At 43.6% G+C, this 23,380-nt stretch overlaps 1 protein-coding gene across 7 annotated transcripts in view; it reads right to left on the reverse strand.

The window, feature by feature from the left end:
* Positions 1 to 22,723, reverse strand: part of LOC148029206 (calcium-transporting ATPase 4, plasma membrane-type-like) — a 235,347-nt gene extending 212,624 nt beyond the window's left edge. For 6 of the 7 annotated variants that reach the window (XR_015692390.1, XM_087687972.1, XM_087687970.1 and 3 more), the window contains exons 1-2: positions 22,427 to 22,723; positions 22,243 to 22,347 (exon numbers count right to left, since the gene is read on the reverse strand). The gene's annotated coding sequence lies outside the window, so the exon portion shown is untranslated. Of the gene's footprint in view, positions 1 to 22,161; positions 22,348 to 22,426 lie in introns of those variants that run through there. The other variant, XM_087687968.1, reaches the window with a different exon arrangement.
* Between the last annotated feature and the right edge of the window lie 657 nt (positions 22,724 to 23,380).

Raw genomic sequence — 23,380 nt, forward strand, 5'->3', positions numbered from 1 at the left:
AGGCTGATATCACCTACATGTAGTCTCTCTCTGACAAAGTGATAATGTATCTCAATGTGTTTGGTGCATGCATGAAACATTGGGTTCCGTGCCACTGCAATGGCACTCTAACTGTCAATGAACAAAGGAGTAGGCTCCGTAATAGATACATCCAGATCAGCGAGCAAACGTCTAATCCATACGCATTCAACTGTGGTAGTGAAAGCTGCCTTGTATTCAGCTTCACATGACGATGTGGCAACAGTGGACTGTTTCTTGCTAAGCCAAGATTTTCCCCAAAATACATCCTTCGCACAAGTGCTCAGGAGGTCTCTCCAGTAGAGGTAATCCATCTAGCATCTGTGTACGTTGTAAGAGCATCAAGCTACCAAAGTTCACATGCCCCATCCTAGCATGCCATAACTCTGCCTGTAACATAGCAAGAGTAAGAGTGGATGCCAAGTACATTGACTGATTAACTGAAAGAGCATCCAACTCATATAATCCATGACATAAAGTGCATGTCAACACCAAAGTCATGTATTCTTTGTCTCTCACCATGCATCTGTCATCATCAAATGTGACCTGCAATCCACAACGTGCCAAAGAAGAAATAGAGAGCAGATTCTTCTTTATGCCTGGCACAAACAAACATCCTGTAGACGGAGAATGGAGCCATCAATGGCTGTGAGCACAATCTCCCCAATACCTCTAATAGGGTATGATGCATGGTTCCCTGTCTACAACAAAGGACGCGGACTCAGTAGTTGTGGAAGGAGCATCAGAAACAAACATTCTTGACTCCTCCTTGGCGATTCGCTTCCTGCACTCTCAGTGATGTAGCGGGCTGGCTTCTTGCAATAATGGCATTTTCCCTTTTTGGCTTGCATGCCCCCTTGTTTTTTACTTGCCTGTGATGTGCCAGAAGTCCCAAAACTCTGCGGTGCATTCGTTACTTGGCTGCCTTTGCCCTTCTGTCTAGCCATGAAAGCCTGCTCAGAGGCTATGGCATCCACACCACTATTTCTTCTTGTTTGCTTCTCCTCTAGAAGCAAACTAACTAGCTGAAGAAAAGTGATTGGCTGTGCGGCAATCCTCATGGTGAGGTTTAAGGCTGTATAAAAAGCGAAGTATGAAAGAGGTAATGAGTTCAATGTAGTAGATATTATCTGTGCATCTGAATAGTACTCATCAACATTCATGAGTTGCTCACGCAAGTCCTAAATTTTGTTCAAGTGATCCTGAATAGAATCACCCTCATCCATCTTCAATGTCTCTAGCTCTTTCTTTAAGAAAGAGATGCGAGTCTCATTCTTGCTTGCAAACATTTGCTCTAAAGTTAGCCAAGCTTCTCATGAAGAAGCTACTGAATGAATATGGGGGATTATTGACCGTTGAACTGCCAATGCAATCAACGACAAAGCCTGTGCATCCCTTGTATCCCATGCTTTTTGAGCTATTGTTCTTTGGGGAAGTGGCTGTAATGGAGCAGGCTGAGGTGCTCGTTGTGCACGTCCTCCTAGAGGAGAAGTAGCTAGAGCCACAACTCCAGGTCTAGCTTCTTCTCCACTGACATAATCCCAAATATTTTTCGCCACAAGCACATTCTTCATCATGAAGGACCAAAGTGAATAGTTGTTTCCATCCAATCTATCCTCCTTGGATACATAGTTAAAGACATCTCCTCCCTGATTTGCCATGATAATCTCTTACCAAAAGAAGCAAAAGACTAATGTCGAAGCGGGACTAAACTATAAATATGACAATTTCCAGGAACTGCAAGAAATAGCTTTCTACAATTAGTATACAAAGGTGCACTCTGTCAAAACTGTCTTTAATGCACGCAGTCCAAGGTGCAATTAGTGTTCAGTAACACTGTATTAGCAAAATCCCCAAAATTTCTTGCCCCATATTTGTTCAAAACAATCTATTAAAACTGCAATACATGTGCCAATGTCCTCAAAAACCACAAAAGCCCCAAAATGTCTGATAAATTTGCCCAAAATTTTACATCCACTATGTCCGGGACACGTATCCACAGATTTGTGTTTGCTTGCATAGAAACCCCTCTTCCAAAAATTAATTTTGGAATAAAAAATGTTTAAAAAAAATTTTAAATACCTGACGTGGAGAGGGCGGACACTGGTTAGGACGCAGGCAGGCAAGGCAGTTAGGCTAGACGTCGCAGGTCGCAAGCGATGTCAGAGGCAGGCAGCGCTCAGCAGGCGAGAGCAAGAGGCGCTTTAGACGGGACTAGCGGAAGCTGGCGCTTCAGACGGGACTGGCGTTTCAGGTAGCGTGGCTGACGGGCGGCGCAACCGGGACAGGGGCGACTCACGCACAAGTCGCATGTACCAGGTGTCGTCGCTGGCAAAACTATCGTTGCGGTTGGCGTTCTGACGTGGTGTGTAGTTGGCGTATAAGAGGCCTGGCGGGTGCAGGGCGACCTGCTGACGGATTGGTGGCTGCTATGGCAAACCTGAAGGTCTGTGTCGCGACTAAGCAAAAAGCTCCCCGGAGGCTGAGCGGAGTTGAGGAGAACCTAAGCTTTAGTTGGACAGAACCTGGGCTCTGATACCAAATGTGAGATGGAGACAAGATCGAAGCTCCGCACAGAAATCAATAAACAGTATGAGAGTGAAGCACGACACCCAATGCAATAGACTGAAAGAGTGTAAGCCAAAGTACGAGGTACAACCCTTAAACCTTAGGGTTGTAGGGGATATTCACACCGGAACACGATAAGTGCCCGTAAGTGTGTGACATAAGCACATACGAAATAAGACCATAAGTCTGGGGAAAAAAACCTCTTCTATCGAGAGTAAAAAGTGCCCCAATGTCCTACTGATCACCGACACTCCTATGTAAGCATAGGCATAAGTGAGGTATAAGTGAAATACCCAACACCTAAGACTGATTCATATTGATCTTTCTGGATTGACATTCACTACTGTCCTTAATGATGCATTGTACTTTTTGATAGTGGTATGATTTTTCACAATATATGTGTTTTCTAGAGTACAAATCAGTCACATTCACCTACTTTTCATCATGGGTGCTTCTAGTGCATAACCAAATGGGTTGTCACATGTAGGATGTATGAGGAGTGATAGTGATGGTGAGTTTATCTCCCATGAGTTTATTGTGTTTCAATAGAAGCATGCATTTCTCACTAGCTCTACCAACTCTCCCTCTCATAATGGAGTCATAAGAGCATAGAAACTAGACTATGATGAACATTGCATGCTCTATTCTATTCACAATAGAGCTCCCTAAGCACATAGGATATTAACACTTCAATGTATATCCTAAACCGGTGCCAACTGCAGCAATCCCTCAAAAGATTCCCTTCAAGGCATTTTTTTGGCACTAAATCTATAATTTCCCACTTTAGGGTTTTCAAATGTCATGCTTACACACAGACTCCTGATGATAAGATAGGAAAGCTCACTCCCCAAGCTGATCTACTGATTTTTTTTGGATATTTTTCTGAGGCTAAAGCCTATCATTTGTTCGATCCTTAGAAAAACAATGTAATTTTCGAAGAGATGCCATTTTTTACAAGACAAATACTCTGCAACCCACTATATCAGCCTCTAAGCCAATTCCTCCACCGACTATATCAGAGGTAGTGCCATCTGAGCCACATCTGCTACCTGCTCCTAATCCACCTACAGAATCTTCAGCCCTTTTTTTTGCCTAGAAAATTAATTGATTCTGAAAATTAATTCAGCTCTTTGTCCTTGCCTAGAAAATTAATTGTGCCCATCTACAATTAAATTGGCTAGGCCATTTTGATCCCCAAGTGCTCCCGTGCATTATTTGACCAGCTCGCATTAATTAAATGATTAATGTCTAGTTCCTAGTGTCACCACTCACACTTATTGGTCAGATAAGCCCTACAACTTTTTGCTTTGACACCCATTGACTTCTCACGGTACTAGTCCTATCCTCCTGAAATAACAATCTTGCAGATCACGTGTGTACCTTACACATGCACATTTGATTAATAATGATTAACAATGTAATCAGATGCTAAGCAAAGAATCCAAATTTGACATCCCCATAATAGACCTCCCCCTTGAAACCCTTGCAATCATCCTCAATTGCATATGTGTCAAAAGCAAAATATACTATACTAAAATTTCCATGAGGCATCATAGTAAAACAACATCAACTACTATTTCTTAACCATGCTACTACCAAACGCTTGCTCAAAATTTCCAGCCAGCATAACCAAGACATAGAACTCATAAAGAATCCAAGAGTACTGATAAAAACCCATAGGATGCATCCATTACTAATATATCTCAATTGTTTTGGCCAAACATCCATGCTAAAGCATAAACGAAGCATAAACCATGGGTGAACTATCAATGGCATTCAAAAGATACATTGTTGTCCATAAAACCAATTAAATACCGCACTGAAGACTAATAATTATCCACTACGAACCAACAAATGGCAACGAATCGCTGACGATCATAAATTGATCGAAATGTAAAGTTTCAAAGTCTCAAATGAAAAATCATATCATATGCATACCTAGTATAGTAACTAGTACACTAAACAGTGATCCCATGGCAAACATACTACTGAAAACAATACCTTGGATGCATGTTATATACATCCGAGATCCACTATACACTAGAGTTGTTCGTTACTAGAGGAGTGGAACTGCTACCTTCCCCTTGACCATTAGGCAATGCTCTAGACCCCTATGCTATTGCACCTAAATAAGCCCAATCCAAAGTCAACTCCAAGTCACTCTCTTCCATTCATTTAGCATCCATTGGTGAATAATTCTGAAACTTCAACAAATATCTCCTAGAAACTTTACCTCGATCTTTCTCTCTTTATGTACCAAAATCTGCTCAGGTAGCAATATTTCATCCAAATTCTCAACCTTTGGCTAAATTTCAACAAATGCATCATCTAGCACATCACCATGAAAAGGCCTCAACAAGCTCACAAGAAAGGTATTATGTATCCACCAGTGTGGAGGCAATTTAAGCCTATAAGCAATATCACTCATCTTCTCCAACACTTGGAATGGCCCATAGTAATGCATATTCAACTTTAGATACAATCTCTCTATATATTTCATATTTTTCAGCCTTGTATTATCACCTGTGAAAATTACAAAGACGTCTATGGCAATCGGTTGCCCTCTTTTTCTTTTACTATGTTCCCTGAAGTGCATACTTAACCTTCTCATAGATTGCATCCATGTTCTCCACATAACAATCAACCTCAAAGATCTTATTCTTAATCTACAAAATAGGACACTTTCTTCCTACCCTTAACAATCTCAAATGAAGCCTTACCAATGGAACTATGCATCATATTATTGTATGCAAACTCTACCAAAGACAAGTACTACTACCATGTGTCTTATGCTCTAACACAAAGCACCTCAAGGGATCTAGAACTATGGAGTTTGTGTTAGCGATTGTCATCCCCTGGACAATGCGGAGCAGGCAGCCACGTCACCAGTGGACAGTGCGGAGCAGACCAGTGCCACGCCAGCAGGGCCACGTCGGCTGCCACGTGGCAGTCTGGTGCAGGTCGGACAAATCTGTACCAGTCGTCTGCATTTAATGCAGCCGACCTGCCATATTTTATCGCATTTTCCCAAGCTATTTATAGCCGGCAGCCAGCACATTATTTCCCACTTGTGATTGCAGATTTCAGCAGGAGATCGTGCAGATTGCAACGTACTTCAAGGTGAACAGCAGGTTGCATCATCAAGGTGGAGACACGCAGTCACGCGCACTACGCCCATGTATATATCTGCATATCTTTGTATACAGCGTACCTTATACAGCAGATCTTCATCTTCCACTGTCTCTCTCTCTCTCTCTCTCTCTTCTCTATGTGTTCACTCTCTCTCTCAGTCTTGGTCCCACGCTTCCACATCGCTGCACTCTGACATGGTATCAGAGCAGTGAAGAAGGGCTGACTGAGTGAAGAACCTGCCTGAAGAGGAGATTCCATCGCAACACAAGGCTGTGTTTCCAGCGTTCGAGGGCGAGCGGGAGGGCTGCGCATCGGAACAAGGCTGAAGCGAGCGTGGGCGCGCGGGAAAGGAGTCCAGTTGGTAAATTTGCTGTTGTTTGCTGCTGATTGAAGAGGAGGAAGGCTGTGTTTTCAGCTTTCAAATGCAGGTTTTACTTTTTCATCGCCTTCGGCGGTTGAAGAAGTTTCGGGAAACGGAAGAAAGAGCCCTAGCAGGCTGCGTTTTCACAGTCAGAGGGGGCTGCTTTTGCGTTTGTGCAAGCATTGCAGGTGAAGATGTCTTCAGAGATTGACTTGGAGTTCCAGACGATCATGGATCGGAAGGTGCCTATCTTACCGGCTCTTCCCTCAGATCAAAAGCTCGATGGCGACAATTACCGCATCTGGCGCGTGATGATGTTGGCCATCCTTGAGTCTTACGATTTGGCGGAGCTTGTACAGGAGGAGATCGACCGGCCCTCGGCGAGAGATGAGTCCAAACTCTCTTCCGATGCTCATGCAGAGTTGGCCAATGCCCAGTCTCACTGGGACAAACTGAATGCCCGGATTCGTTCTTTTCTTTTTCTGTCTTGTACTACAGCCGTGATAGTCCACATCGAGCACTTGACGGTGGCTCGAGAGATATGGCTGGAGCTTGACCAGATGTATAACCGGATGACCCTTATGACGAGGGTTTCTTTGGAGGTGCAAATGCGGACCTTGTCCGTAAACAAGTCTTCTTCGTTGTGGGAGCACATCAACAAGCTTGGACAGATGCAGGTTCAGAATGCGGGCAAGCCGATGTCCTCCGAAGACATGGCGATCACACTCTTGTCCCAATTGCCGCCACGGTTCGGTGCTTTTTACTCCGCCCTTATTGCTTCAGGGCGTGAGTCTACTCTTCGATGGGAAGAGTTGGTTCCTATGGTCTTGGACCAAGAGGAACAACTGAAGGGACAGCATGCTTCCAAGTCGGAAGCATTGACAGGTCAAGCCTCTCAGAAGAAGGGGAAGGACCAAAAGAAAAAGAAGGAGGACAACAAGCCAAAGAAGGACAAGGAAAAAGAATCCACATGCCATATTTGTGGTAAGACCGGCCATTGGAAGAAGGATTGCCCCGATAAAGACAAGAAGGACACCAACAAGAATGACTCGAAGGATTCCAGAGCGGTGGCTGCACCCTCATCAGCTGTGTTTCTTCATTTAGCAGTCATTGAGGATCTACACCGAATGCTTCTGATGCTGCAATGACAGCCCCCCAAGCTCGAGAGTGGATCGTAGACAGTGATGCCTCCCGGCACATGACTCCTTCATCAGTTGGTGTTGCCCAGTTGCGACCTTCGCGTGGGCAGATTCTCATCGGAGATAGCTCTTCAGTGTCTATTGCAGGACGGGGTGAGATGCAGCTTATTCCAGATGGACGTGGTGGTACCCATACCTCAAAGGTGTTGCATATGCCAGGTTTAGGGTATCATCTACTTTCAGTTCATAAGATTTGTTCACTTGGACTTTTGGTGGAGTTTGACAGTGATTCGGTACGCGTCCTTAATTGTGGATCAAGGAAAGTTCTCTCATCACGATATGAGGAGAACGGCATCTACAAATTGACGTCTCCTACTGCTCTCCCTACTCTTCTTCTTACCTCTCAGACACAATCCGAGCTATGGCATACTCGGTTTGGTCACCTAAACTATGATTATCTTCAGAGGGCGTCACGTGGACAACTTGTTCGAGGGTTGCCGGGCATAGTGGTGAGCCAGCAGCCATGCGTCTCCTGCATTCGTGGGAAGCAGCATAGGGATGCGATTCCCACCAAAGCTTCGCAGCGGTCTACTTCACCGATGGAGCTTGTATCTACGGATCTTTGTGGCCCTATGAGGAACGAGTCCTTGAAAGGAAGCTCGTACTTCATGTTGATCGTAGATGACTACAATAGGATGACTTGGGTCTACTTCTTGGCGTTGAAGTCGGAGGCTTTCTCCCACTTCAAGGATTGGCTTCTCTTTGAGAAGAACCGATCGGGCCGGCGATTGAAGATCTTGTGCTCAGACAAGGGTGGTGAATTTGTTTCTCATGAGTTTGCTCGTTTTGTGCAAATAGAGGCATTCACCAGGAGTTTGCTAACACCAACACTCCTCAAGAAAATGGCATTCTTGAACGGAAGAACCAAAGTGTGATCGAGATGGCGCGCACCATAATGGAGCACCGACAGACACCTCAGTTTCTATGGGCCGAGGCTGTGGCTACTGCAGTTCACATCCTCAACCGATCCCCCACTTCAGCCGTTGATGGGATGACACCTTTTGAGGCTTACTTTGGGACTAAGCCCGATGTTTCTTATTTTAGGGTTTTCGGGTGTGATGCCTATGTTCACATTCCCAACACTCATCGTGATAAATTTGAAGCGGCTTCCCGAAGACAGGTGTTCGTTGGCTACAGCTCTCAATCCCAAGGCTATCGCTTGTATGATCCTGTAAAGCGGAATGTATACACCAGTCGCAATGTGCGGTTCGTGGAGGTTCCGGCCATAGCAGCGGGTGAGGAGCATCCCGTTCTTGGAGATCCAAGGAGAGTTGGGCTCCCGAGATAGTTCCTTTGGAGCCAGCGCCTTTTGATTCCGATTTTGTTTCAAATACAGAGTCTACTGTTCCACCGGTCACCCCGGAGGAGCTACCACCGGTGGATATCCCAGAGTCTTCAGCTGATGAACAGCGACGAGGAGAGATCCGGCCTCCTCCTCGTTGGGCCCGTGACACACTCCGAGATTCAGGGATCGAGGGGGTCCCTGAGGAGTGGGGACCACAGGATGGTCCGCACGGTCACGGAGACACCAGGCACATTCTACGGAGCTTGTTTGCTCTAACTATTGTTTGATGACCCGTGTTATGCAGGATCAAGAGCCCACCTCCGTGAAGGAGGCTTTACAGTCCGCACCATGGAAGAAAGCTATGGAAGCTGAGTTGGAGGCTATTGAGAGGAATGGCACTTGGTATCTCGTGCCTCGCCCCTCTCATAAGAAGGTGATTGGCGTCAAATGGGTCTTCAAGACCAAGTACCTTAGCGATGGTTCTTTGGACAAGCACAAGGCTCACCTTGTTGCTAAAGGTTTTGCACAGCGCCCAGGGATTGAGTGTCATGATACTTTTGCCCCCACTGCTCGTATGGCGACTATTCGAGTTGTTCTTGCCTTGGCTTGCCATAGGAGATGGCCTGTCTACCAGTTGGATGTGAAGTCGGCCTTCCTTGAAGGAGAAGATCTATGTAGAGCAGCCTCCTGGCTTTGGATCTTCAGATGGGCAAGTCTACAGGTTAAAGAAGGCCTTGTATGGCCTCAAGCAGGCTCCGCATGCATGGAACGAGAAGATTGACTCGTTCCTTCAGTCACAGTTGGGATATTGGTGTTCCAAGGCCGATCCGCAGCTTTATGTACACACTTCCAAGGCTGGTTGTGTGCTTTTTTTGTTGTATGTTGACGATTTGATTGTCACAGGTGATCATGCACAGAAGGTCAACAAGACGAAGGCAGCTTTACATCAGACGTTCGAGATGACGGACTTGGGTCTACTCCACTTCTTCTTGGGCCATGAGATTTATCAGTCTCAGAGGAGGATTTTCATCTCTCAGCAGAGGCTTCAAAGATTGTTGGAGGAGCTTGGTTTCCCCCAGACTCGTCCTACTTTTCTACGATGCGACAATGAGAGTTGCATTGCCTTGGCCCGGAATCCTATTTTCCATGCCCGGACAAAGCACATAGAGATCCAATACCACTTCATCAGGGAGAAGCTTCTGGATGAGACCATAGCTGTGAAGTACTGCAAGACGAAGGACAATCTTGCAGATTTGTTTACGAAGGCTCTTTCCCAGGCTCTACTTCGAAGACATGCCAAATCCCTCAGCCTTATGCCCCATCCAGGCTCTGAGAGGGGGTGTTAGCGATTGTCGTCCCTTGGACAGTGCGGAGCAGGCAGCCACGTCACCAGTGGACAGTGCGGAGCAGACCAGTGCCACGTCAGCTGCCACGTGGCAGTCTGGTGCAGGTCGGACAGATCTGTACCAGTCGGCTGCATTTAATGCAGCTGACCTGCCATATTTTATCGCATTTTCCCGGGCTATTTATAGCCGGCATCCAGCACATTATTTCCCACTTGTGATTGCAGATTCCAGCAAGAGATCGTGCAGATTGCAGCATACTTCGAGGTGAACAGCAGGTTGCATCATCGAGGTGGAGACAAGCAGTCATGCGCACTGCGCCCGTGTATATATCTGCATATCTTTGTATACAGCGTACCTTATATAGCAGATCTTCATCTTCCACTGTCTCTTTCTCTCTCTCTCCTCTCTGTGTTCACTCTCTCTCTCAGTCTTGGTCCCACGCTTCCGCATCGCTGCACTCTGACAGTTTGGACTGACCATCTATCTGTGGATGGAAGGACAAAGGAAATTTCAGCAGGGTACTCATATTCTCAAAAAGCCCCTTCCAAAAGAGACTAGTCATTCCCAAATGTCGATCATTAATGATCAACTTTGCCATGCCATGATACTAAAATACATGCTACAAAAATAATTGTGGCATATGATCAGTCTTGATCTTCTTCCTCCCTGGTGGCTAGCTCCGAGATCGAGGGTCTTCTATACAATGGGTGCAACCCTGGAGGATGGTCAGGTTTCATAACATATACCTAATGGTTACAATTACCTAATAACTCTTGAGATGTTGCAATGTGGACACAAAATTGGCTTTTCCATGTCAAATATGGGCATTGTCTCCTTTGGTCATTGTTCATTGTTGTCAGCCTTGGTAGAGGGGAAATAGCCTTCGACGGTTGCAACTTTGGTGCACCTCAACTTCGAGAAGGTGTAGGATTGAAGGTTGAGAAAAGCGAAAGAGAATAGTAGTTGTGATGAGTCCTTGTGACTCTTTTCCTTGCACTTGGACTCCTCAATCGGTGGTGAGGCAATGGCACCTAACTTCGTTAGTGCTTGTTTTTGCACAATCAAACTTACTAAACCAACAAATGATAGTCCATTTCTCTCACCGGAATGAAATGGGCTTGCTTATTGAACTTGTAAATGATACTCCATATCTCATCATTCCCCATAGGTATCCTAGAAAGATCAAAGATAAAATCCATTGCAATGCCCTACCAAGGCCTATCACATATATGCAAGGGCTGCAATAAACCCAGCACCTTCTACTTATCATACTTGACCTTTTGATATATGATACATGTATGAACAAACTGCTCTATATCATGTCTCAAAACTCGCCGATAGAAAACTGCTCCACTACCCTCATTGTAGTATCGATATCTCTATACCCTGCATAAAAAGGAGCATGACTCTCAATCATCATCTTTGGCCTCAGCTTCTTTGTAACACAATCACCCATGCATCATCACAAAGCCATCCCCAAGTACATAGTGCTCATATACCTCTAACCACTACAAAGCTTACAATAAACATTAGCAAAGACCGAATCAGCAACGTATTGATCCCTCATGGCACCCAACTCAATGTGATAAACAAGACTAATAGCTGAAATTTAAGGCTTACAAGATAGTGCATCAGCCATTACATTCTTTTTCCCATCTTTATGCACAATCTAAATGTGAAACATGGAGAGGACTGTCACCCACCTCATAAACTTGTCAGACAACTTAGTCTAAGTTAGAAAATAGCGCAAAATCTGTTGATATATCTACATTGTGAAATCAGCCCTAAAAGATAGTGCTTTCATGTGGAAAGTGCATGAATTACAGCCAACAATTTCTTCTCATAGACCTGCAAATTCTACTCTACACCATGGGTCACGGCTCTCATATGCCACTATATAGCCATTCTACATTAAAATAGGCCCAATCTTGTTTCCACATACATCTCACTGAACAACAAATGACTTTCTTAGATCAAGCAACACAAGCACAAGATCTGAAGTCATGTTTTCCTTTAAGTTGTCAAAAGCTGAAATTTCCATTGCTGTACACTTAAATGGCACATCCTTCTTTTACAACACACGCAATGGAGATGCTATTTTAGCTAAGTGACAAATGTATTTCCTATAATACAAACATAAGCCCAAAAAGCTACAAATCTCATGCACATTCTTCAAATGTGGCCATGAAACATATAGCTTCAACCTTCGCAGATCTACACTTATACCATTAGTCAACCCTATATATCCCAAAGAGTGAATTTAATGCAAGAGGAACTCACTTTTCTTGTCATTGATTGCCAAATGATGCTTACACAACTCATTGAACACAATGTCCACGTGCCTTCTATGCTCCTCATTGGTCCAAGTGTGCTAAGCAAGGTTTACTCTCCACCAACTCATATTTGGTCACACCATAGTCAACAACATCTTTTGGACTCACCTCAACATCGATTCCCCTTTTAACTTTACAACAAGAGTATAGGTCTTGTCTTATGCTAAATAGCAATGACTTTGCCATGGGAATCAATCACTACATGCACACAATACAAAGGCATACCAAACAATACATCACAATCCTCAAGTGGTGCAACAAAGAACTCTTCATTCTCCACATAACTGTAAATGTGTGAACAAAGTTTCCCAATAACAGTTGTGACAAGTTCTACATTTCCCTTGCATACCATACCAATTTCTCCCATTGGTCCCATCACATCCTCTCTAATGCCTAGACAGGTTGCCATTTTTGTGGAGAGAAAATTGGCTCTTGCTCCATTGTCAAATAAAATCAATGCATGCTAATCTCTAATTTTTCCCCATGCTCTACAAAGCTCAATAGCATCATCATTGGGCTCATCATTGCCTACATCCGACACCAAACTTCTTGATGTTTCTGATCTCTTACCCTTAGCATCCTCTTTATTTTCAACATTTTCTCCTTGCTATTTATTTGGACAGCTCCTTGCCAAATGTCGCTCCTACTCACAAATAAAGATTTTATTTGCAGCCATCAATTCTTTATGCTAGGCATAGCTTTTCCATGTCCCTCCTTGCTGTTTTTGCCTCTTTTCAAGCCTTTTTGTAGATCTTCCCTTCTTATCAACCTCAAAAGTCCACTTTGGTGACTTTTTCCCATCATTCTAGAAGCCTAAAGACTTTCCATGCAACAAATCATCAACTGTATTTGCTGTCCCGATGAGTTGAGACATGCTAGTCACAATGGTTTTTATGTAAAAATCCTAAATTTCTTTAGCCAGCCCAAAATAATACTATCCAATCAGCTCAGAAAGGGGGACGGCACAATAAGAAGTGATGGGCAGCAATCTCTCCCAAAACTTCCTATTATTGTTGGGTACTTCACTTACGCCTACGCTCACATAGGAGCATCGGTGATTAGTACGACACTGGGGCACTTTTTACTCTCGGTAGAAGGGGTTTTTTCCCCTAGACTTATGGTCTTATTTCGTATGTTCTTATGTCATACACTTATGGGCACTTATCGTGTTCGGGTGTGAATACCCCCTACAAGCCTAAGGTTTAAGGGTTGTACCTTGTATTTTCAGTTTACACTGTTTCAATCTATTGCATTGGGTGTCGTGCTTCACTCTAACACTATCTATTGCATTCTGTATTGAGCTTCGATCCTGTCTCCATCTCACATTTCGTATCAAAGCATTGGCTCTATTCAGCTCAGCTCAGGTTTTGCTCAGCTCTGCTCAACCTCCAAGAGCTTCTTGCTTAGTCCAAGCTCTAGCTTCTCGACTCAACAACAGGGTCCAGCCTCAACCTTCAGAGTCCATTGTCGACTGGAGCCGCCTTGCACCCGCTCAATTAGCCAGTGCCCCTTTAGAAGGAGATGCCAACTACCCCGCCAGTACTACCCGTCTCTTGCAGCTCCTCACCCAGTGCCGGTGCCCCGCTTGCCCTCTGGCGCCTCTAGCCGTCGTACAAGCTGCCCGCCAGTGCCCCGCCACCAGTCCTGTTTGCAACCTCCCGCATGAACGATCGCCCGTCAGACTGTCTCGCCCCGCCAATCTTCAACCACCTGCGCCTGAGACAAATGCCGCCTGCATCTGGGAACACCACCCCTGTACCCTACGACGTCCAATACTCTGTGCCGCCCTAGGTCGCACGCCATTGCTCCTGCAGCCTGTCACTACCCTGTCCGCCCGCCAGGTACAAGCCGCCACGCATGTCTCTGACGACAGTTGTGCCGCCCAGTCTGCCTGTACCCGCCAGCTCGCCAGTACCACGCCAGACGCCTATGTCTAAGGAAGGTCCCGTCAAGTCTCTGACACGCAGCCCGCCACCATTCTAACCTTGCACCTGCAACTAGATCTACGCCTAGGCCACGAACTTGTCTGGCACTTTCAAAGGTAATTTTTTTACTTTTTACCTTTTTTTTAATTCCAGAATTCATTTTTGGACAAAGGGGCTTCAGCTTGGGCAGACATAGAACTGTGAATACGTGTCCCATACACGGTTGATGCAAATTTCTAAGCAAAATTATCAGAAATTTTGGGGCTTGTCTTTTTCGAGGACATTGGCACATGTACTACAGTTTCACACCGATAGACTGTTTTGGACAAATTTAGGGCAAGAAATTTTGGGGATTTTGCTAATATAGTGTTGCCGAACACTTAATGCACCTTGGACTGCGTGCATTACAGACAGTTTTCACAAAGTGCACCTGAGTGTATTAATTACAGCAAGTTATCTACTGTAATTTCTGGAAATTTTGAGATTCCAGTTTGGTCCAGCTTGGACATTGCTCTTTTGCTTCTTTTGGTAATTGATTATCATGGCAAATGAGGGAGGAGATGTCTTTACCTATGTATCCAAGGAGGATAAATTGGATGGAAACAACTACTCACTTTGGTCCTTCATGATGAAAAATGTGCTTGTGGTGAAAAATCTTTGGGATTATGTCAGTGGAGAAGAAGTTAGGCCTGGAGTTGTGGCTCTAGCTACTCCTCCTCCAAGAGGAAGTGGACAACAAGCACCTTAGTCTGCTCCACTTCAGCCACTTCCCCAAAGATCAGTAGCTCAAAAACCATGGGATACACAAGATGCACAGGCTTTGCCGCTAACTGCATTGGCAATTCAGCAGTCCATCATCCCCCACATTCGTTCAGCAGCTTCTTCACGAGAAGCTTGGCTAACTTTGGAGCAGATGTTTGCAGGCAAGAATGAGGCTCGCATCTCTTTCTTAAAGAAAGAGCTTGAGACATTGAAAATGGATGAGGGTGATTCTATTCAGGATCACTTGAACAAAATTCAGGACTTACATAAGCAAATGTTGATGAGTACTATTCAGATGCACAGAGGATACCCACTACATTGAACTCATTACCTCCTTCATACTTGGATTTTCATATGGCCTTGAACCTCACCATGAGGATTACAGCATAGCCAATCACTTTTCTTCAGTTAGTTAGTTTGCTTCTGGAAGAGGAGCAAACAAGAAGAAATAGTGGTGTAGATGTCATAGCCTCTGAGCAAGCTTTTATGGCTAGACAGAAGGGCAAAGGCAGCCAAGTAAAGAATGCTCAACAAAGCTCTGGGACTTCTGGCACATCATGGGCAAGTAAAAAACAAGGGGACACACAAGCCAAAAAGGGCAAATGCCATTATTGCAAGCAACCAGCCCACTACATCACTGAGTGTAAAAAGTGCATCACCAAGGAGTCGTCAAGAATGTTTGTTTCTGATGCTCCTTCCACTGCTACTGAGTCTGCGTCCTTTGTTGCAGACAAGGACTATTGCTTTTACACATACAGTTATGACACTTCTTGGGCTGATCGAGCATTTAGCTCTACTAAGGATGCAGGCACTTGGTTTTTTGATAGTGGTGCTTCTAGGCATATTACATCTCGCAAAGATTTATTTGCTTCTATTGGTACAGCTCCAGTTGGAAAGTCTGTACAGTGTGCCAACAATGCATCATACCCTATTAGAGGTATTGGGAAGATCGTGCTCACACCCATTGATGGCTCTATTCTCCGCCTGCAAGATACTTTATTCGTGCTAAGCATAAAGAAGAATCTGCTCTCTATTTATTCTTTGGCACATTGTGGATTGCAGGTCACATTTGATGATGACAGATGCATGGTGAGAGACAAAGAACACATGACTTTGGTCTTGACTAGCACTTTATGTCATGGGTTATATGAGTTGGATGCTCTTTCTGTTGATCAATCAGCGTACTTGGCATTCGCTCTTGCTCCTGCTATGATACAGGCAAACTTATGGCATGCTTGGATGGGGCATGTAAACTTTGGTAGCTTGATGCTCTTACAGCGTACACAGATGCTAGATGGATTACCTCTTTTGGAGAGACCTCTTGAGCACTTGTGCGAAATATGTAATTTGGGAAAAATGCATCGGTTTTCGTTTCCCCGTGATGTTGCTTTTAAAGCAATAGCCAAGTTGCAGTTGTACATTCAGATGTCTGTGGGCCTATGCAGACAAAGTCATTGGGAGGATGTTACTATTTTGTGACTTTTATTAATGACTTTACACGATTCTGCTCGGTCTATTCTACATGTCCTCTATGCTATATTCTTTTTTGAAGCAAAAGGGCATTGTCCATCAATACACTACTGCTTATACTCCGCAATAGAATGGGGTTGCAGAGAGGAAGAACCGCTCACTCGTGAAGATGGCCAGATGTATGCTGAAAGCAAAGATCTTGCCACACAAATTTTGGATAGAAGCCGTCATTTGTGCTTGCCATGTTTTGAACAAATGCCCCACCAAAGCATTAAACAAAATTACACCTTTTGAGGCTTGGGACAGCCGGAAACCTTCTGTTGGACACTTTCATACTTTTGGGTATCTTGCATATGCACAAATTCCACATATATTTAGAAAAAAGTTGGATAACAAGGCTGTCAAATGCATTTTTGTGGGATATAGTAGTGAAAGCAAAGGCTACAGACTATATGATCCTGTCTCTTAAAAGGTGTTTGTCAGTAGGGATGTACTATTTGATGAAAAATCAGAATTGTCCCTTGCTGGTTTAGACACATATCAAGCTTCCCGTGATGTATTTAAAGGGCCGCTACCCATTACATTTGGTGATTCCACTAGAGTTTCAGCAAGTGAACTCAATGTTCAGCCAGCTACCCCTTTGGAAAATGCAGAAAATCAGCCATTGGCTGATCTAAATATTCAGCAAAGTGCTGAAACTGAAATTCAAAAAGAGCTTATGCATAGTCAGGAGGCAAGGCAAATGCCTAGATGGTATTTACAGACTATGAAAGATAGTCATCTAGATGCACCCATGGCTGGTCATACTAGAAGGCAAGCTCGTATGTATGATACTGCACATACCATGGAGTTTGTTATGGCAGCAAGCACATTTGATGATGAGGAGCCTGAATGTTTTGAGGATGCACAACAAAGTGTGCACTAGATGGCAACAATGCAAGCTGAATTGGATTCTATCACTAAGAATCAAACATGGGATTTAGTGTCTTTGCCCTTTGGGAAGAAAGCCATTGGAACAAAATGGGTCTACAAGCTGAAACAAAATGCAAATGGATCCATTAACAAATATAAGGCAAGGTTGTAGCTAAAGGCTATGCACAGAAGAAAGGCATTGACTATGAGGAGACATTTGCTCCTACCTCCCGAATGACGACCATCAAGTCTATGGTTGCTTTGGCTGCCCATTATAGATGGACTGTGCATCAGTTGGATATTAAAACTGCATTTTTACATGGTGAACTTCATGAGGAAGTATATGTACAGCAGCCCATTGATTTTGCAGTTGAGGGATCAGAACACTTGGTTTGCAAGCTGAAAAAGGCTTTAGATGGTTTGAAACAAGCTCCTAGAGCTTGGTATGCAAAGATAGATGCTGTCTTGCTTAGCCAAGGGTTCATAAACAGCTCCTCTGAGTCTACCCTTTACGTATGTAAAGAGGGGGGATCCATGCTGATCATTTGTCTATATGTTAATGTCTCTTGCTTACAGGGACACAGCTGATCAAATTTCAGCATTCAAACAAAATTTGCAGCAAACTTTTGACATGTTAGGCTTGGGGTCTTTGTATTATTACTTGGGCATTCAGTTCATACATGATGCTACAAGTATTGGTTTATCACAATCAAGATACATTGGTAAACTTCTTGAGACACCAATGGAACCTGGACTAAAGCTGTCGTTACATGATGACAGTGATTTGTTTGATATACACACATATGCTCCAGCAATTGGATGTCTTATTTACCTATGCAACACTAGGCCGTACATAGAGTTTGCAGTTTCAGCCCTCAGCAGATATATGCATCAGCCACGCATGTCACATTGGCAAGCTGTTAAGCGTGTCTTTCATTACTTGTAGGGTACTAGATCTCTTGGATTGCTTTATGCCAAGGGAGGACCACTGCAATTACATGCTTACAGTGATTCTGATTGGGCTGGTGATTATGATTCATGTCGCTCCACTAGTGGCAATTGTTTATTTCTTGGCTCATCTTGCATCTCTTAGCTTAGCAAGAAACAATCCACTATTGCCACATCATCATGTGAAGCTGAATACAAGGCAGCTTTCACTACCACAATTGAATGTGTACGGATTAGATGTTTTCTAGTTGATTTGGATGTATCTGTTATGGAGCCTACTCCTTTATTCACTGACAATCAGAGTGCCATTGCAGTGGCACAGAACCCAGTGTTTCATACACGCATGAAACACATTGAGATACATTTATCACTTTGTCAGAGAAAGGCTACATGCAGATGATACCAGCCTTGTCTATTGTCCTACTACCAATAATGTGGCAAACATCTTCACCAAAGCTCTTCCTTGTGACAAATTTGAAGCATTTCACAATGCTTTAAATTTGATCTCCTTTGGTGGTGGATGATCCTTGTACTCTTGATCACTCTTCACTCCAGGGGGGTTTGTTGGGTATTTCACTTATGCCTACACTCACATAGGAGTGTCGGTGATCAATAGGGCACTGGGGCACTTTTTTACTCTCAGTATGAGAGGTTTTTTCCCCCAGACTTGTGGTCTTATTTCGTATGTGCTTATGTCACACACTTACAGGCACTTATCGTGTTCGGGTGTGAACACCCCCTACAACTCTAAGGTTTAAGGATTGTACCTTGCACTTTCAGTCTACACTCTTTCAGTCTATTGCATTGGGTGTCGTGCTTCACTCTCACACTGTCTACTGCATTGCTGAGCTTCGATCCTATCTCCATCTCACAGGAAATTCCAAAGATACCGCCGCTTTATCACAATCATCTGATTGTACATTTGATCTAACTCCAGCCATATCTTACGAGCCACAGTCAAGTGCTCGATATGAGCAATGACAACTAGGGTGAGAGAGAGAGAGAGAGAGAGATGAAAGAATGGATGCAAACACTCAATTTATCCCAATGTACCTATAACTTCATCAACTCAACTTTCTCATGAATAGAAAGCTTGGAGGCATCACAGACTATAGGACGATTGGTAGCCTCGGTCACAAGTTCCACCAAATCCTAGGACTTGAGGATGGCAAGTATAATTACATACCAAATGCACTAATGCTTCCCATATTGAGCTTTTGATTTGAAGAAAGAGCTATTAACACAAGGACCTCACAGTTAACAATAGCCTGAAACTTCACGTCAAGTTCAATTGAATTTACCAATAGAATAGCCTGCACAAAAACAAGGGCAGCCCCCTTTGACTCCACACACAATGCCAGTGCCTACTACGGCTTCCTCCACTTGTCCTCAAAGAGTTTCAATTGCCAAAGGCAATGAAAACTCAATATTTGCTCCAAATGGCTAAAAACGCAACGTTTTCTCCTTAACCAACAAGCCTGCAAAAAACAGCAATTTCGCTTCTTTCCCGTGCTTCACATGTTCGCCTCAGTCTCCAAATGCTGAAAATGCAAACTTTTGTCACAAAGAATCCTCCTGATCAAGTCTTTGCCCACAATTAATTAGTCCTACGTTGCTCTAATACCATGTCAGAGTGTAACGAATGTGGAAGCATATGGACAAGACTGAAAGACAATGAACAAAGAGAAGAGGGAGAGAAAGAAAAGAGATAGAAGAACACAAAAATTTACAATCAATGAATGCTGAAATGAAGAAGGCATTTATATACACAAGCTGTCAAAGTATCTCCTCGGGCCAATCTCTCTCTCCACCACCTAAATGATAAGTGAAGTGGGCTGGCTGCCTAGTGGCTATAAATATCATAAAATATGCTAATAAAATAATCAGGGCAGCCAAGAAACTTACCAACCAACAGCTGACTAGTTGAAATAAATGACTGAAAATGACAATCAACTACCATAGTGCCACGTGCCACTGCCCATACCCAGTAAAAGATGCCTGTACCTAATGACTGCTGAAAATACCCAAAAACTGGCAAGAAAGGTGTAACTATACCCAAGAAAATTAACTATACCAACTGTAGCTTGAGCATGCAAGTCCATCGAATGACTAAATCTCTAACAACTTTGCCAATTGAGCAAAGATATCAACTACTGTCCTTAATTGACCTTTGAATTGCTCATCATATTCTTCACTTTCTTTCTGGTCATCAACATTAAAAGGCCTTGAAAGACCCACAATTTGGTCTACACCAACATTTCCAACTTATTGCCCATACTCTATGCCTTGCCGAAGATCAAGCATTGCATTTCCCCCTTCATTATGTGCACTTTCAGATTGAGAGACATCATCACTACTTAATCCCATCTCATTGTATGAAGAGTCAAGACATCCTTGTTGTAATGCTCAATTGAATACAATTTCAATATCATAGCAACGCTTCTAACTTTCAATCAAGTGCCATGGCCCACCAATTCAAGGGAGCTGATGGTAACCTAGCAATGAAACCATGAAACCAGTCTTCCTTCTTTGAAAGGGTGGTAATAACCTGATTAAGCACTAATTACAGCATGCATAAAATTCACATGAATTGAAATACAAATATTGCTGCTTAATCTTGGATACTGGACGCGTGATTGGCCTCAAAAACTGGTGCCTCTTGCGATATTTATTTATCTTCTATTGCAATTGGAAGAAGTACAATGAGATTGCTCCAATTTACTTAACTTTTTGATGCCTCTTTCTATCATAAAAGATTAGCAAGCTTTCTTATCAATTGCCCCTTGATTCACCCAAGGATTGGCCTCAAGTTGACCCTTGGCTAGTCAAATCTATCCCCAAATCAATCGGGAATAGGTTGACCTCTTGGAAATGCTGAAATCACCCAATTTCCAACAAGTATTTCCCTCAATCATGATGAAGATGACAACGGCTAAAGCAGACCTTCCAAGGTTTGATGCAACAAGGGCACTCCTCTCCTTGCACTTGTCTTGGTCAATTACCAAGACAAAGATATATGTTTCCTCTCTTTGACAAACCCTCTACCCTATTATCTACATTGTCTTAACAGAATATACTATGCTTTTCTTTATCAAACACTTGCTTCTTTTGCTTTCCTTCTGCTTTAGCAATAACACAAAAAATTACCCCTTCCTAACAAAACAATACCTTTCTTGCCTTCTATGTGCATCAAAGAGAGCAAGCCAATTCTTTTTCTATGGATGAGTCCAATACTCTTACAACAGCACAAATAGAGACTTGGACTAAAGACGATGGCAGCACCAGAGATGGAGACTGAGTATGCAACTTGCAAAAGACAAAAGAAGATGACCTATCTCATGCCAAGTGTGGGCTATATATAACCAAAGGCCTCCAAATCTGGCTGACCAGCAAACTGCCACAAAAATATGTAGTCAGCCAGCTCCAGAACTGGCTGACCAGCCCAGTCTAAAAACGAAAATGCTAATGTAAAGGAAAGGAGGTGCCTACGTTTGAAGATCCCCCAAATGTGACGTGTGGTTGGATAGGTGGAATGGTGAATGGTGATGTGAAAAGTGGTGTAAATGTAGATATGGATGTGGCGGAAGAGAAGTGTGGGATAGGTGGGATTAGAAATTATGATGTGAATGGAGATGAGTGATCTTGTTGAAATTGAAAAGCAGATGATGATGGAAAGGATGATGCACCAACTTCAGACTAACTATAAGGAACAAAACATGAAGAAGGGTTACTTGATTTTTTCTTATATGCATCTCTTCTTGTGTTTAGATACAAATATCTATCCTTTTCAGGACTTAGACTAGTGTGCACAGATTTAAAATTCCCTTCACCTTGAATACTACCAATCTCTTGCATGGAAGCGGGAACATAGGGAGTGAAAACAGAAGTGTAAACTTGTGTACCTGCCACCGAAGTGGAAGGAGGGGAAGAGTATGAAGGTTTGTACTCTGTTTCTCCAATAATTTGGGAGAGAAACCACGTACTTGGGATCCCCTTTGTCATGATTGAGTCGTTGATGGTCTGCGAAGAAGAACTAACGCAGCGTCCATATGGTCTCAGTTTCCCTCTCTTTTCTGACGAAGCAGACCCTGCACATATGAAAAGAGGGGTCGATGACAGCCCCTGCAGGCATCCACAGAAGGGAAAGCGAGCACAATCAAAACATACCTAGGTAATAACTCGATATTGCTCAGAAAAGCTGAATGGCAGCCCCTGCCATGGCTGGCCCTCGAGCAACCAAATGATGAGAACTTGAAGCCTCTGGCATGGCAGGCCGCCACAACAAAGTAAAGCTTAAAACGATCCAAAACCTGCAGTCTAACGTCGTGGAAATATCCAGCGCTCTCTCCTCTCTGGATGGGTCTTTCTCTGTCTGTCCGAACGGGAAGGACGAGCGAAGGGGTGGATACCTGCAGCGGACAATGCTCTCTCTCTCTCTCTCTCTCTCTCGCCTCCCTTCTTCTTCTTGTGTCTCTCTCCCGGGCATGCAAACTGAAAGCCCGCGTACTGGCGGTACGTTCATGCTAACGCATCCGATACTTTTCCTTAGGGTGGCGGCATCAGCTCATGGAGTCCTTTCATTGGTTACCGGCCACCAAGGCGACACGCACATGCCAAAAGCCTAGAGATTAATTATCGTTTTCCCATGGCCACATGCCATCAAGGAGTCGCGAGGGCATACACTCAAATGGATGAGTCGTCTTATGACACGTCACAATTAAAGAGAATACTTCAACTTATTTGTGGATTTACACAAAATTTTCCCATGGACATATTGATCATTTTTTAAAAATATATGAGAGTGATGTGGATATTGTGGTCATTGGCATATATATATACATATATATGTATATAATATATTTGAGGTAAATCCACAAATAAGTTGAGGTATTCTCTTTAATTGTGACGTGTCATAAGACGACTCATCCATTTGAGTGTATGCTCTCACAACTCCTTGATGGCATGTGGCCATGGGAAAACAATAATTAATCTCTACGCTTTTGGCATGTGCGTGTCACCTTGTCGCCAATAACCAATGAAGCTTCTTGTCAAGGCTATGTTTAAAATGAAGATTTTGAGAGAGTTGCACTATTTTCTTAGTATAGAGATAATCAAGACTCG

Source organism: Lygodium microphyllum, chromosome 11 (assembly GCF_053477565.2).
Source record: "Lygodium microphyllum isolate KBCC chromosome 11, Lygodium_microphyllum_v1.1.10, whole genome shotgun sequence".
In the NCBI taxonomy this organism is placed as follows: domain Eukaryota; kingdom Viridiplantae; phylum Streptophyta; class Polypodiopsida; order Schizaeales; family Lygodiaceae; genus Lygodium; species Lygodium microphyllum.